This window comes from Vicugna pacos, chromosome 18 (assembly GCF_048564905.1).
Source record: "Vicugna pacos chromosome 18, VicPac4, whole genome shotgun sequence".
Classification (NCBI taxonomy): Eukaryota; Metazoa; Chordata; class Mammalia; order Artiodactyla; family Camelidae; genus Vicugna; species Vicugna pacos.
The window spans coordinates 23,489,121-23,505,627 of NC_133004.1; the positions used below are offsets into that span (position 1 = coordinate 23,489,121).

The following is a 16,507-nucleotide window of genomic DNA, read 5'->3' on the forward strand; positions in this document are numbered from 1 at the left end:
CTCCATCATCTGAGGGCACCAATCATACTCTGTTGATACATGCCCAGAGTGGAAATACGCCATCATCGTAGGGCATCAATCATACTCTGCTGATGTATGCCCACAGTGCAAAACTCCATGTTCGGAGGGCACCAATCATAGTGTGCTGATGCACGTCCACAGTGAAAATACTCCATCATCTGAGGGCACCAATCATAAGGTGCTGATTCAAGCCCACAGTGAAAATACTGCATCATCTGAGGGCACCAGTCATACTCTGCTGCTACATGTCCAGAGTGTAAATATGCCATCATCGTAGGGCATCAATCATACTCTGCTGATGGATTCCCACAGTGCAAAACTCCATCTTCGGAGGGCATCAATCATAATGTGCTGATGCACGCCCACAGTGAAAATACTGCATTATGAGAGGGCACGAATCATACTGTGGTGATGCACATCCACAGTGCAAATACACCATTATTTAAGGGCACCAATCATACTGTGCAGATGCACGCCCACAGTGCAGATAATCCATCATCTGAGGGCACCAATCATACTGTGCTGAGGCTCGTGCACAGTGCAAATACTCCATCATCTGAGGGCAGCAATGATAGTGTGCTGATACACGGCCATAGTGCAAAGACGCCATCATCTGAGGGCACCAATCATACTGTGCTGATGCACGCCCACAGTGAAAATACTCCATTATGTCATGGCACCAATCATACTGTCTGATGGACACCCACAGTGAAAGTACTCCATCATATGAGGGCACCAATCATATGGTGCTGATTCATGGCCACAGTGGAAATACTTCATCATCTGAGGACACCAATCATAGTGTGCTGTACACGTCCACAGTGCAAATATTCCATTATCAGAGGGCACCAATCATACCGTGCTGATGAACGCCCACAGTGAAAATACTCCATCACGTCAGGGCACCAATCATACCGTGCTGAGGTACGCCCACAGTGAAAATACTCCAACATTGTGGGGCACCAGTCATACTGTGCTGATTCAAGCCCACAGTGAAAATACTCCATCATCTGAGGGCACCAATCATACTCTGCTGATACATGCCCAGAGTGGAAATACGCCATCATCATAGGGCATCAATCATACTCTGCTGATACACGCAAAGAGTGCAAATGTGCCATTATCTGAGGGCACCAGTCATACTCTGCTGCTACACGCCCAGAGTGTAAATATGCCACCATCGTAGGGCATCAATCATACTCTGCTGATGGATTCCCACAGTGCAGATACTCCATCATCTGAGGGCACCAATCATACTGTGCTGAGGCACGTGCACAGTGCAAATCCTCCATTATCTGAGGGCAGCAATGATAGTGTGCTGATACACGGCCGTAGTGCAAATACGCCATCATCTAGGGCAGCAATCATACTGTGCTGATGCAAGCCCACAGTGAAAATACTCCATCATGTGAGGGCAGCAAGCATTCTGTGCTGATGCACGCCCACAGTGCAGATATTTCATCATCTGACCGCACCAAGCATACTGTGCTCCTGCATGCGCACAGTGAAAATACTTCATCAACTGAGGGCACCAATCATACTGTGCTGATGCATGCCCACACTGTAAATACTTCATCATCTGAGGGCACCAATCATACCGTGCTGATGCATGCCAAAGGTGCAAATACTCCATCATCTGAGGGCAGCAATCATACTGTGCTGATTCAAGCCCACAGTGAAAATACTCCATCATCTGAGGGCACCAATCATACTGTGCAGATGCATGCCCACAGTGAAAATACTTTATCAACTGATGTCACCAATCATACTGCGCTGATGCATGCCCACAGTGTAAATACTTCATCATCTGAAGGTACCAATCATACCGTGGTGATGCATGCCAGCAGTGCAAATACTTCATCACTGAGGGCAGCAATGATACTATGCTGATACACGCCCAGAGTGCAAATAGGCCATCATCTAGGGCAGCAATCATAGTGTGCTGATGGACGCATACACTGAAAATACGCCATCATCTGAGGGCACCAATCATACTGTGCTGATGCATGCCCACAGTGGAGATATGCCATCATCTGAGGGCACCAATCACACTGTGCTGATGCACGCCCAGAGTGCAAATACTCCATGATTTGTGGCCACTAATAATACCTTGCTGAAGTACGCCCAAAGGGAAAATACTCCATCATCTGAGGGCACCAATCATAGTGTGCAGATACATGCCCACAGTGAAAATACTTCATCATCTGAGGGCACCAATCATACTATGCTGATGCATGCCCAGAGTGCAAATACTTCATCATCGTAGGGCATCAAACATACTCTGCTGATGTATGCCCACAGTGCAAAACTGAATCTTCGGAGGGCACGAATCATAATTTCCTGATGCACGCGCACAGTGAAAATACTGCATTATGAGAGGGCACCAATCACCGTGTGCTGATGCACGCCCACAGTTCAAATACGCCATTATCTGAGGGCACCAATCATACTGTGCTGATGCACGTCCACAGTGTACATACGCCATTATCTGACGGCACCAATCATACTGTGCTTATGTACTCCCACAGTGAAAATACTCCATCATCTGAGGGCACCAATCATACTGTGCTTTGAACAACCACAGTGCAAATATTCCATTATCAGAGGGCACCAATCATACCGTGCTGATGGACGCCCACAGTGAAAATACTCCAACATGTTAGGACACCAATCATACTGTGCTGATTCAAGCCCACAGTGAAAATACTCCATCATCTGAGGGCACCAATCATACTCTGTTGATACATGCCCAGAGTGGAAATACGCCATCATCATAGGGCATCAATCATACTCTGCTGATGTATGCCCACAGTGCAAAACTCCATGTTCGGAAGGCACCAATCATAGTGTGCTGATGCACGTCCACAGTGAAAATACTCCATCATGTGAGGGCACCAATGTTACTGTGCTGATGCATGCCCACAGTGCAGATATGCCATCATCTGAGGGCACCAATCATACAGTGTTGATGCACATCCACAGTGAAAATACTCCATCATGTGAGGGCACCAATGATACTGTGCTGATGCATGCCCACAGTGCAGATATGCCATCATCTGAGGGCACCAATCACACTGTGCTGATTCAAGCCCACAGTGAAAATACTCCATCATCTGAGGGCACCAATCATAAGGTGCTGATTCAAGCCCACAGTGAAAATACCGCATCATCTGAGGGCACCAGTCATACTCTGCTGCTACATGCCCAGAGTGTAAATATGCCATCATCGTAGGGCATCAATCATACTCTTCTGATGGATTCCACAGTGCAAAACTCCATCTTCGGAGGGCACCAATCATAATGTGCTGATGCACGCCCACAGTGAAAATACTGCATTATGAGAGGGCACGAATCATACTGTGCAGATGCACGCCCACAGTGCAGATACTCCATCATCTGAGGGCACCAATCATACTGTGCTGAGGCAAGCGCAGAGTGAAAATACTTCATCATCTGAGGGCACCATCATACCGTTCTGATGCATGCCAAAAGGCCAAATACTCCAACATCTGAGGGCAGCAATGATACTGTGATCATACACGCCCAGAGTGCAAATACGCCATCTTCTAGGGTAGCAATCATACTGTGCTGCTGCATGCGCACAGTGAAAATACTCCATCATCTGAGGGCACCAATCATAGTGTGCTGATGGAAGCCCACAGAGAAAATACTGCATCATCTGAGGGCATCAATCATACTGTGCAGATGCATACCCACAGTGAAAATACTTTATCAATGAGGTCACCAATCATACTGCGCTGATGCATGCCCACAGTGAAAATACTGCATTACGAGAGGGCACCAATCATACTGTGCTGATGCACGCCCACAGTGTAAATACTTCATTATCTGAGGGCACCAACCATACTGTGCTGATGCACGCACACAGTGAAAATACTTCATCATCTGAGGGCACCAATCATACCGTGCTGATGCATGCCAACAGGCCAACTACTCCATCATCTGAGGGCAGCAATGATTCTGTGATCATACACGCCCAGAGTGCAAATACGCCATCTTCTAGGGCAGCAATCATACTGTGCCAATGGAAGCCCACAGTGAAAAAACTCCATCATGTGAGGGCAGCAAGCATACTGTGCTGATGCACGCCCACGGTGCAGATATTTCATCATCTGACCGCACCAAGCATACTGTGCTGCTGCATGCCCACAGTGCAAATACTCCATCATCTGAGGGCACCAATCATAGTTTGCTGATGCAAGCCCACAGAGAAAATACTCCATCATCTGAGGGCACCAATCATACTGTGCTGATGCACGCCCACAGTGAAAATACTCCATTATGTCATGGCACCAATCATAGTGTCTGATGGACACCCACAGTGAAAGTACTCCATCATATGAGGGCACCAATCATATGGTGCTGATGCATGGCCACAGTGGAAATACTTCATCATCTGAGGACACCAATCTTAGTGTGCTGATGTACGTCCACAGTGAAAATACTGCATCATCTGAGGGCACTAATCATACTGTGCTGATGCACGCCCACAGTGCACAAACACCATCATCTGAGGACACCAATCATAGTGTGCTGTACACGTCCACAGTGCAAATATTCCATTATCAGAGGGCACCAATCATACCGTGCTGATGAACGCCCACAGTGAAAATACTCCATCATGTCAGGGCACCAATCATACCGTGCTGAGGTACGCCCACAGTGAAAATACTCCAACATCGTAGGGCACCAATCATACTGTGCTGATTCAAGCCCACAGTGAAAATACTCCATCATCCGAGGGCACCAATCATACTCTGCTGAAACATGCCCAGAGTGGAAATACGCCATCATCATAGGGCATCAATCATACTCTGCTGATGTATGCCCACATTGCAAAACTCCATCTTCGGGGGGCACCAATCATACTGTGTTGATACACGCCCACAGTGTAAATACTCCAACATCGTAGGGCACCAATCATACTGTGCTGATTCAAGCCCACAGTGAAAATACTGCATCATCTGAGGGCACCAATCATACTCTGCTGATACATGTCCACGTGGAAATACGCCATCATCATAGGGCATCAATCATACTCTGCTGATGTATGCCCACATTGCAAAACTCCATCTTCGGAGGGCACCAATCATACTGTGCTGATACACGCCCGGAGTGCAAATGCGCCATTATCTGAGGGCACCAATCATACTGTGCAGATGCACGCCCACAGTGAAAATACGCCATCATCTGAGGGCACCAATCATACTGTGCTGATGCACATCCACAGTGAAAATACTCCATCATGTGAGGGCACCAATGATACTGTGCTGATGCATGCCCACAGTGCAGATATGCCATCATCTGAGGGCACCAATCACACTGTGCTGATGCAAGCCCAGAGTGCAAATACTCTATTATCTGAGGGCACCAATCATACTGTGCTGATTCAAGTCCACAGTGAAAATACTCCATCATCTGAGGGCACCAATCATAAGGTGCTGATTCAAGCCCACAGTGAAAATTCTGCATCATCTGAGGGCACCAGTCATACTCTGCTGCTACATGCCCAGAGTGTAAATATGCCATCATCGTAGGGCATCAATCATACTCTGCTGATGGATTCCCACAGTGCAAAACTCCATCTTCGGAGGGCACCAATCATAATGTGCTGATGCACGCCCACAGTGAAAATACTGCATTATGAGAGGGCACGAATCATACTGTGGTGATGCACATCCACAGTGCAAATACACCATGATTTAAGGGCACCAATCATACTGTGCAGATGCACGCCCACAGTGCAGATACTCCATCATCTGAGGGCACCAATCATACTGTGCAGATGCACGCCCACAGTGCAAATACTCCATCATCTGAGGGCACCAAACATAGTGTGCTGATGCACGCCCACAGAGAAAATACTCCATAATCTGAGGGCACCAATCATACCATGCTGATGCACGCCCACAGAGAAAAAACTCCATCATCTGAGGGCACCAATCATACTGTGCTGATGCACGCCCACAGTGTAAATACTGCATTACGAGAGGGCACCAATCATACTGCGCTGATGCATGCCCACAGTGTAAATACTTCATCATCTGAGGGCACCAACCATACTGTGCTGATGCACGCCCACAGTGAAAATACTTCATCATCTGAGGGCACCAATCATACCGTGCTGATGCATGCCAACAGGCCAACTACTCCATCATCTGAGGGCAGCAATGATTCTGTGATCATACACGCCCAGAGTGCAAATACGTCATCTTCTAGGGCAGCAATCATACTGTGCTGATGCAAGCCCACAGTGAAAATACTCCATCATGTCAGGGCAGGAAGCATACTGTGCTGATGCACGCCCACAGTGCAGATATTTCATCATCTGACCGCACCAAGCATACTGTGCTGCTGCATGCGCACAGTGCAAATACTCCATCATCTGAGGGCACCAATCATAGTTTGCTGATGTAAGCCCACAGAGAAAATACTCCATCATCTGAGGGCACCAATCATACTGTGCTGATGCACGCCAACAGTGAAAATACTCCACCATGTCAGGGCAGGAAGCATACTGTGCTGATGCACGCGCACAGTGCAGATATTTCATCATCTGACCGCACCAAGCATACTGTGCTGCTGCATGCGCACAGTGCAAATACTCCATCATCTGAGGGCACCAATCATAGTTTGCTGATGCAAGCCCACAGAGAAAATACTCCATCATCTGAGGGCACCAATCATACTGTGCTGATGCACGCCCACAGTGAAAATACTCCATTATGTCATGGCACCAATCATACTGTCTGATGGACACCCACAGTGAAAGTACTCCATCATATGAGGGCACCAATCATATGGTGCTGATGCATGGCCACAGTGGAAATACTTCATCATCTGAGGACACCAATCATAGTGTGCTGATGTACGTCCACAGTGAAAATACTCCATCATCTGAGGGCACTAATTATACTGTGCTGATGTACGCCCACAGTGCACAAACACCATCATCTGAGGACACCAATCATAGTGTGCTGTACACGTCCACAGTGCAAATATTCCATTATCAGAGGGCACCAATCATACCGTGCTGATGAACGCCCACAGTGAAAATACTCCATCACGTCAGGGCACCAATCATACCGTGCTGAGGTACGCCCACAGTGAAAATACTCCAACATCGTAGGGCACCAGTCATACTGTGCTGATTCAAGCCCACAGTGAAAATACTCCATCATTTGAGGGCACCAATCATACTCTGCTGATACATGCCCAGAGTGGAAATACGCCATCATCATAGGGCATCAATCATACTCTGCTGATGTATGCCCACATTGCAAAACTCCATCTTCGGAGGGCACCAATCATACTGTGCTGATACACGCCCAGAGTGCAAATGCGCCATTATCTGAGGGCACCAATCATACTGTGCAGATGCACGCCCACAGTGAAAATATGCCATCATCTGAGGGCACCAATCATACTGTGCTGATGCACATGCACAGTGAAAATACTCCATCATGTGAGGGCACCAATGATACTGTGCTGATGCATGCCCACAGTGCAGATATGCCATCATCTGAGGGCACCAATCACACTGTGCTGATGCACGCCCAGAGTGCAAATACTCTATTATCTGAGTGCACCAATCATACTGTGCTGATTCAAGCCCACAGTGAAAATACTCCATCATCTGAGGGCACCAATCATAAGGTGTTGATTCAAGCCCACAGTGAAAATACTGCATCATCTGAGGGCACCAGTCATACTCTGCTGCTACACGCCCAGAGTGTAAATATGCCATCATCGTAGGGCATCAATCATTCTCTGCTGATGGATTCCCACAGTGCAGATACTCCATCATCTGAGGGCACCAATCATACTGTGCTGAGGCACGTGCACAGTGCAAATACTCCATCATCTGAGGGCAGCAATGATAGTGTGCTGATACACGGCCAGAGTGCAAATACGCCATCATCTAGGGCAGCAATCATACTGTGCTGATGCAAGCCCACAGTGAAAATACTCCATCATCTGAGGGCACCAAACATAGTGTGCTGATGCACGCCCACAGAGAAAATACTCCATCATCTGAGGGCACCAATCATACCATGCCGATGCACGCCCACAGTGAAAAAACTCCATCATCTGAGGGCACCAATCATACTGTGCTGATGCACGCCCACAGTGAAAATACTGCATTACAAGAGGGCACCAATCATACTGTGCTGATGCATGCCCACAGTGTAAATACTTCATCATCTGAGGGCACCAATCATACCGTGCTGATGCATGCCAACAGGCCAACTACTCCATCATCTGAGGGCAGCAATGATTCTGTGATCATACACGCCCAGAGTGCAAATACGCCATCTTCTAGGGCAGCAATCATACTGTGCTGATGCAAGCCCACAGTGAAAATACTGCATTACAAGAGGGCACCAATCATAAGGTGCTGATTCAAGCCCACAGTGAAAATACCGCATCATCTGAGGGCACCAGTCATACTCTGCTGCTACATGCCCAGAGTGTAAATATGCCATCATCGTAGGGCATCAATCATACTCTTCTGATGGATTCCACAGTGCAAAACTCCATCTTCGGAGGGCACCAATCATAATGTGCTGATGCACGCCCACAGTGAAAATACTGCATTATGAGAGGGCACGAATCATACTGTGCAGATGCACGCCCACAGTGCAGATACTCCATCATCTGAGGGCACCAATCATACTGTGCTGAGGCATGCGCACAGTGAAAATACTTCATCATCTGAGGGCACCAATCATACCGTTCTGATGCATGCCAACAGGCCAAATACTCCAACATCTGAGGGCAGCAATGATACTGTGATCATACACGCCCAGAGTGCAAATACGCCATCTTCTAGGGTAGCAATCATACTGTGCTGCTGCATGCGCACAGTGCAAATACTCCATCATCTGAGGGCACCAATGATAGTGTGCTGATGCAAGCCCAGAGAGAAAATACTCCATCATCTGAGGGCACCAATCATACTGTGCAGATGCATGCCCACAGTGAAAATACTTTATCAATGAGGTCACCAATCATACTGCACTGATGCATGCCCACAGTGTAAATACTTCATCATCTGAAGGCACCAATCATACCGTGGTGATGCATGCCAGCAGTGCAAATACTTCATCATCTGAGGGCAGCAATCATACTATGCTGATGCATGCCCAGAGTGCAAATACTTCATCATCGTAGGGCATCAAACATACTCTGCTGATGTATGCCCACAGTGCACAACTGAATCTTCGGAGGGCACGAATCACAATTTCCTGATGCACGCCCACAGTGAAAATACTGCATTATGAGAGGGCACCAATCACCGTGTGCTGATGCACGCCCACAGTTCAAATACGCCATTATCTGAGGGCACCAATCATACTGTGCTGATGCACGTCCACAGTGAAAATATTCCATCATGTGAGGGCATCAATGATACTGTGCTGATGCATGTCCACAAAGGAGATATGCCATCATCTGAGGGCACCAATCATACTGTGCTGATGCACGTCCACAGTGTAAAACGCCATTATCTGAGGGCACCAATCATACTGTGCTTATGTACTCCCACAGTGAAAATACTCCATCATCTGAGGGCACCAATCATACTGTGCTTTGCACATCCACAGTGCAAATATTTCATTATCAGAGGGCACCAATCATACCGTGCTGATGCACGCCCACAGTAAAAATACTCCATCATGTCAGGGCACCAATCATACCGTGTTGAGGTATGCCCACAGTGAAAATACTCCAACATGTTATGGCACCAATCATACTGTGCTGATTCAAGCCCACAGTGAAAATACTCCATCATCTGAGGGCACCAATCATACTCTGTTGATACATGCCCAGAGTGGAAATACGCCATCATCGTAGGGCATCAATCATACTCTGCTGATGTATGCCCACAGTGCAAAACTCCATGTTCGGAGGGCACCAATCATAGTGTGCTGATGCACGTCCACAGTGAAAATACTCCATCATCTGAGGGCACCAATCATAAGGTGCTGATTCAAGCCCACAGTGAAAATACTGCATCATCTGAGGGCACCAGTCATACTCTGCTGCTACATGTCCAGAGTGTAAATATGCCATCATCGTAGGGCATCAATCATACTCTGCTGATGGATTCCCACAGTGCAAAACTCCATCTTCGGAGGGCATCAATCATAATGTGCTGATGCACGCCCACAGTGAAAATACTGCATTATGAGAGGGCACGAATCATACTGTGGTGATGCACATCCACAGTGCAAATACACCATTATTTAAGGGCACCAATCATACTGTGCAGATGCACGCCCACAGTGCAGATAATCCATCATCTGAGGGCACCAATCATACTGTGCTGAGGCTCGTGCACAGTGCAAATACTCCATCATCTGAGGGCAGCAATGATAGTGTGCTGATGCAAGCCCACAGAGAAAATACTCCATCATGTCAGGGCAGGAAGCATACTGTGCTGATGCACGCCCACAGTGCAGATATTTCATCATCTGACCGCACCAAGCATACTGTGCAGCTGCATGCGCACAGTGCAAATACTCCATCATCTGAGGGCACCAATCATAGTTTGCTGATGCAAGCCCACAGAGAAAATACTCCATCATCTGAGGGCACCAATCATACTGTGCTGATGCACGCCCACAGTGAAAATACTCCATTATGTCATGGCACCAATCATACTGTCTGATGGACACCCACAGTGAAAGTACTCCATCATATGAGGGCACCAATCATATGGTGCTGATGCATGGCCACAGTGGAAATACTTCATCATCTGAGGACACCAATCATAGTGTGCTGATGTACGTCCACAGTGAAAATACTGCATCATCTGAGGGCACTAATCATACTGTGCTGATGCACGCCCACAGTGCACAAACACCATCATCTGAGGACACCAATCATAGTGTGCTGTACACGTCCACAGTGCAAATATTCCATTATCAGAGGGCACCAATCATACCGTGCTGATGAACGCCCACAGTGAAAATACTCCATCACGTCAGGGCACCAATCATACCGTGCTGAGGTACGCCCACAGTGAAAATACTCCAACATTGTGGGGCACCAGTCATACTGTGCTGATTCAAGCCCACAGTGAAAATACTCCATCATCTGAGGGCACCAATCATACTCTGCTGATACATGCCCAGAGTGGAAATACGCCATCATCATAGGGCATCAATCATACTCTGCTGATGGATTCCCACAGTGCAGATACTCCATCATCTGAGGGCACCAATCATACTGTGCTGAGGCACGTGCACAGTGCAAATCCTCCATTATCTGAGAGCAGCAATGATAGTGTGCTGATACACGGCCGTAGTGCAAATACGCCATCATCTAGGGCAGCAATCATACTGTGCTGATGCAAGCCCACAGTGAAAATACTCCATCATGTGAGGGCAGCAAGCATTCTGTGCTGATGCACGCCCACAGTGCAGATATTTCATCATCTGACCGCACCAAGCATACTGTGCTCCTGCATGCGCACAGTGAAAATACTTCATCAACTGAGGGCACCAATCATACTGTGCTGATGCATGCCCACACTGTAACGACTTCATCATCTGAGGGCACCAATCATACCGTGCTGATGCATGCCAAAGGTGCAAATACTCCATCATCTGAGGGCAGCAATCATACTGTGCTGATTCAAGCCCACAGTGAAAATACTCCATCATCTGAGGGCACCAATCATACTGTGCAGATGCATGCCCACAGTGAAAATACTTTATCAACTGATGTCACCAATCATACTGCGCTGATGCATGCCCACAGTGTAAATACTTCATCATCTGAAGGTACCAATCATACCGTGGTGATGCATGCCAGCAGTGCAAATACTTCATCACTGAGGGCAGCAATGATACTATGCTGATACACGCCCAGAGTGCAAATAGGCCATCATCTAGGGCAGCAATCATAGTGTGCTGATGGACGCATACACTGAAAATACGCCATCATCTGAGGGCACCAATCATACTGTGCTGATGCATGCCCACAGTGGAGATATGCCATCATCTGAGGGCACCAATCACACTGTGCTGATGCACGCCCAGAGTGCAAATACTCCATGATTTGTGGCCACTAATAATACCTTGCTGAAGTACGCCCAAAGGGAAAATACTCCATCATCTGAGGGCACCAATCATAGTGTGCAGATACATGCCCACAGTGAAAATACTTCATCATCTGAGGGCACCAATCATACTATGCTGATGCATGCCCAGAGTGCAAATACTTCATCATCGTAGGGCATCAAACATACTCTGCTGATGTATGCCCACAGTGCAAAACTGAATCTTCGGAGGGCACGAATCATAATTTCCTGATGCACGCGCACAGTGAAAATACTGCATTATGAGAGGGCACCAATCACCGTGTGCTGATGCACGCCCACAGTTCAAATACGCCATTATCTGAGGGCACCAATCATACTGTGCTGATGCACGTCCACAGTGTACATACGCCATTATCTGACGGCACCAATCATACTGTGCTTAAGTACTCCCACAGTGAAAATACTCCATCATCTGAGGGAACCAATCATACTGTGCTTTGAACAACCACAGTGCAAATATTCCATTATCAGAGGGCACCAATCATACCGTGCTGATGGACGCCCACAGTGAAAATACTCCAACATGTTAGGACACCAATCATACTGTGCTGATTCAAGCCCACAGTGAAAATACTCCATCATCTGAGGGCACCAATCATACTCTGTTGATACATGCCCAGAGTGGAAATACGCCATCATCATAGGGCATCAATCATACTCTGCTGATGTATGCCCACAGTGCAAAACTCCATGTTCGGAAGGCACCAATCATAGTGTGCTGATGCACGCCCACAGTGAAAATACTCCATTATGTCATGGCACCAATCATAGTGTCTGATGGACACCCACAGTGAAAGTACTCCATCATATGAGGGCACCAATCATATGGTGCTGATGCATGGCCACAGTGGAAATACTTCATCATCTGAGGACACCAATCTTAGTGTGCTGATGTACGTCCACAGTGAAAATACTCCATCATCTGAGGGCACTAATCATACTGTGCTGATGCACGCCCACAGTGCACAAACACCATCATCTGAGAACACCAATCATAGTGTGCTGTACACGTCCACAGTGCAAATATTCCATTATCAGAGGGCACCAATCATACCGTGCTGATGAACGCCCACAGTGAAAATACTCCATCATGTCAGGGCACCAATCATACCGTGCTGAGGTACGCCCACAGTGAAAATACTCCAACATCGTAGGGCACCAATCATACTGTGCTGATTCAAGCCCACAGTGAAAATACTCCATCATCTGAGGGCACCAATCATACTCTGCTGAAACATGCCCAGAGTGGAAATACGCCATCATCATAGGGCATCAATCATACTCTGCTGATGTATGCCCACATTGCAAAACTCCATCTTCGGAGGGCACCAATCATACTGTGTTGATACACGCCCACAGTGTAAATACTCCAACATCGTAGGGCACCAATCATACTGTGCTGATTCAAGCCCACAGTGGAAATACTGCATCATCTGAGGGCACCAATTATACTCTGCTGATACATGCCCACGTGGAAATACGCCATCATCATAGGGCATCAATCATACTCTGCTGATGTATGCCCACATTGCAAAACTCCATCTTCGGAGGGCACCAATCATACTGTGCTGATACACGCCCGGAGTGCAAATGCGCCATTATCTGAGGGCACCAATCATACTGTGCAGATGCACGCCCACAGTGAAAATACGCCATCATCTGAGGGCACCAATCATACTGTGCTGATGCACATCCACAGTGAAAATACTCCATCATGTGAGGGCACCAATGATACTGTGCTGATGAATGCCCACAGTGCAGATATGCCATCATCTGAGGGCACCAATCACACTGTGATGATGCAAGCCCAGAGTGCAAATACTCTATTATCTGAGGGCACCAATCATACTGTGCTGATTCAAGTCCACAGTGAAAATACTCCATCATCTGAGGGCACCAATCATAAGGTGCTGATTCAAGCCCACAGTGAAAATTCTGCATCATCTGAGGGCACCAGTCATACTCTGCTGCTACATGCCCAGAGTGTAAATATGCCATCATCGTAGGGCATCAATCATACTCTGCTGATGGATTCCCACAGTGCAAAACTCCATCTTCGGAGGGCACCAATCATAATGTGCTGATGCACGCCCACAGTGAAAATACTGCATTATGAGAGGGCACGAATCATACTGTGGTGATGCACATCCACAGTGCAAATACACCATGATTTAAGGGCACCAATCATACTGTGCAGATGCACGCCCACAGTGCAGATACTCCATCATCTGAGGGCACCAATCATACTGTGCAGATGCACGCCCACAGTGCAAATACTCCATCATCTGAGGGCACCAAACATAGTGTGCTGATGCACGCCCACAGAGAAAATACTCCATAATCTGAGGGCACCAATCATACCATGCTGATGCACGCCCACAGAGAAAAAACTCCATCATCTGAGGGCACCAATCATACTGTGCTGATGCACGCCCACAGTGTAAATACTGCATTACGAGAGGGCACCAATCATACTGTGCTGATGCATGCCCACAGTGTAAATACTTCATCATCTGAGGGCACCAACCATACTGTGCTGATGCACGCCCACAGTGAAAATACTTCATCATCTGAGGGCACCAATCATACCGTGCTGATGCATGCCAACAGGCCAACTACTCCATCATCTGAGGGCAGCAATGATTCTGTGATCATACACGCCCAGAGTGCAAATACGTCATCTTCTAGGGCAGCAATCATACTGTGCTGATGCAAGCCCACAGTGAAAATACTCCATCATGTCAGGGCAGGAAGCATACTGTGCTGATGCACGCCCACAGTGCAGATATTTCATCATCTGACCGCACCAAGCATACTGTGCTGCTGCATGCGCACAGTGCAAATACTCCATCATCTGAGGGCACCAATCATAGTTTGCTGATGCAAGCCCACAGAGAAAATACTCCATCATCTGAGGGCACCAATCATACTGTGCTGATGCACGCCCACAGTGAAAATACTCCATTATGTCATGGCACCAATCATACTGTCTGATGGACACCCACAGTGAAAGTACTCCATCATATGAGGGCACCAATCATATGGTGCTGATGCATGGCCACAGTGGAAATACTTCATCATCTGAGGACACCAATCATAGTGTGCTGATGTACGTCCACAGTGAAAATACTCCATCATCTGAGGGCACTAATTATACTGTGCTGATGTACGCCCACAGTGCACAAACACCATCATCTGAGGACACCAATCATAGTGTGCTGTACACGTCCACAGTGCAAATATTCCATTATCAGAGGGCACCAATCATACCGTGCTGATGAACGCCCACAGTGAAAATACTCCATCACGTCAGGGCACCAATCATACCGTGCTGAGGTACGCCCACAGTGAAAATACTCCAACATCGTAGGGCACCAGTCATACTGTGCTGATTCAAGCCCACAGTGAAAATACTCCATCATCTGAGGGCACCAATCATACTCTGCTGATACATGCCCAGAGTGGAAATACGCCATCATCATAGGGCATCAATCATACTCTGCTGATGTATGCCCACATTGCAAAACTCCATCTTCGGAGGGCACCAATCATACTGTGCTGATACACGCCCAGAGTGCAAATGCGCCATTATCTGAGGGCACCAATCATACTGTGCAGATGCACGCCCACAGTGAAAATACGCCATCATCTGAGGGCACCAATCATACTGTGCTGATGCACATCCACAGTGAAAATACTCCATCATGTGAGGGCACCAATGATACTGTGCTGATGCATGCCCACAGTGCAGATATGCCATCATCTGAGGGCACCAATCATACTGTGCTGATTCAAGCCCACAGGGAAAATACTCCATCATCTGAGGGCACCAATCATAAGGTGCTGATTCAAGCCCACAGTGAAAATACTGCATCATCTGAGGGCACCACTCATACTCTGCTGCTACATGCCCAGAGTGTAAATATGCCATCATCGTAGGGCATCAATCATACTGTGCTGATGGATTCCCACAGTGCAAAACTCCATCTTCGGAGGGCACCAATCATAATGTGCTGATGCACGCCCACAGTGAAAATACTGCATTATGAGAGGGCACGAATCATACTGTGCAGATGCACGCCCACAGTGCAGATACTCCATCATCTGAGGGCACCAATCATACTGTGCTGAGCCACGTGCACAGTGAAAATACTTCATCATCTGAGGGCACCATTCATACCGTGCTGATGCATGCCAACAGTGCAAATACTCCATCATCTGAGGGCAGCAATGATAGTGTGCTGATACACGGCCATAGTGCAAATACGCCATCATCTAGGGCAGCAATCATGCTGTGCTGATGGAAGCCCACAGTGAAAATACTCCATCATCTGATGGCACCAATCATTCTGTGCT

At 47.5% G+C, this 16,507-nt stretch overlaps 1 long non-coding RNA gene across 1 annotated transcript in view; it reads right to left on the reverse strand.

Moving 5' to 3' along the window:
- The window catches only part of LOC116284245 (uncharacterized), a 74,546-nt gene that overhangs the window by 34,180 nt on the left and 23,859 nt on the right, over positions 1 to 16,507 (reverse strand). The window lies entirely within an intron of this gene.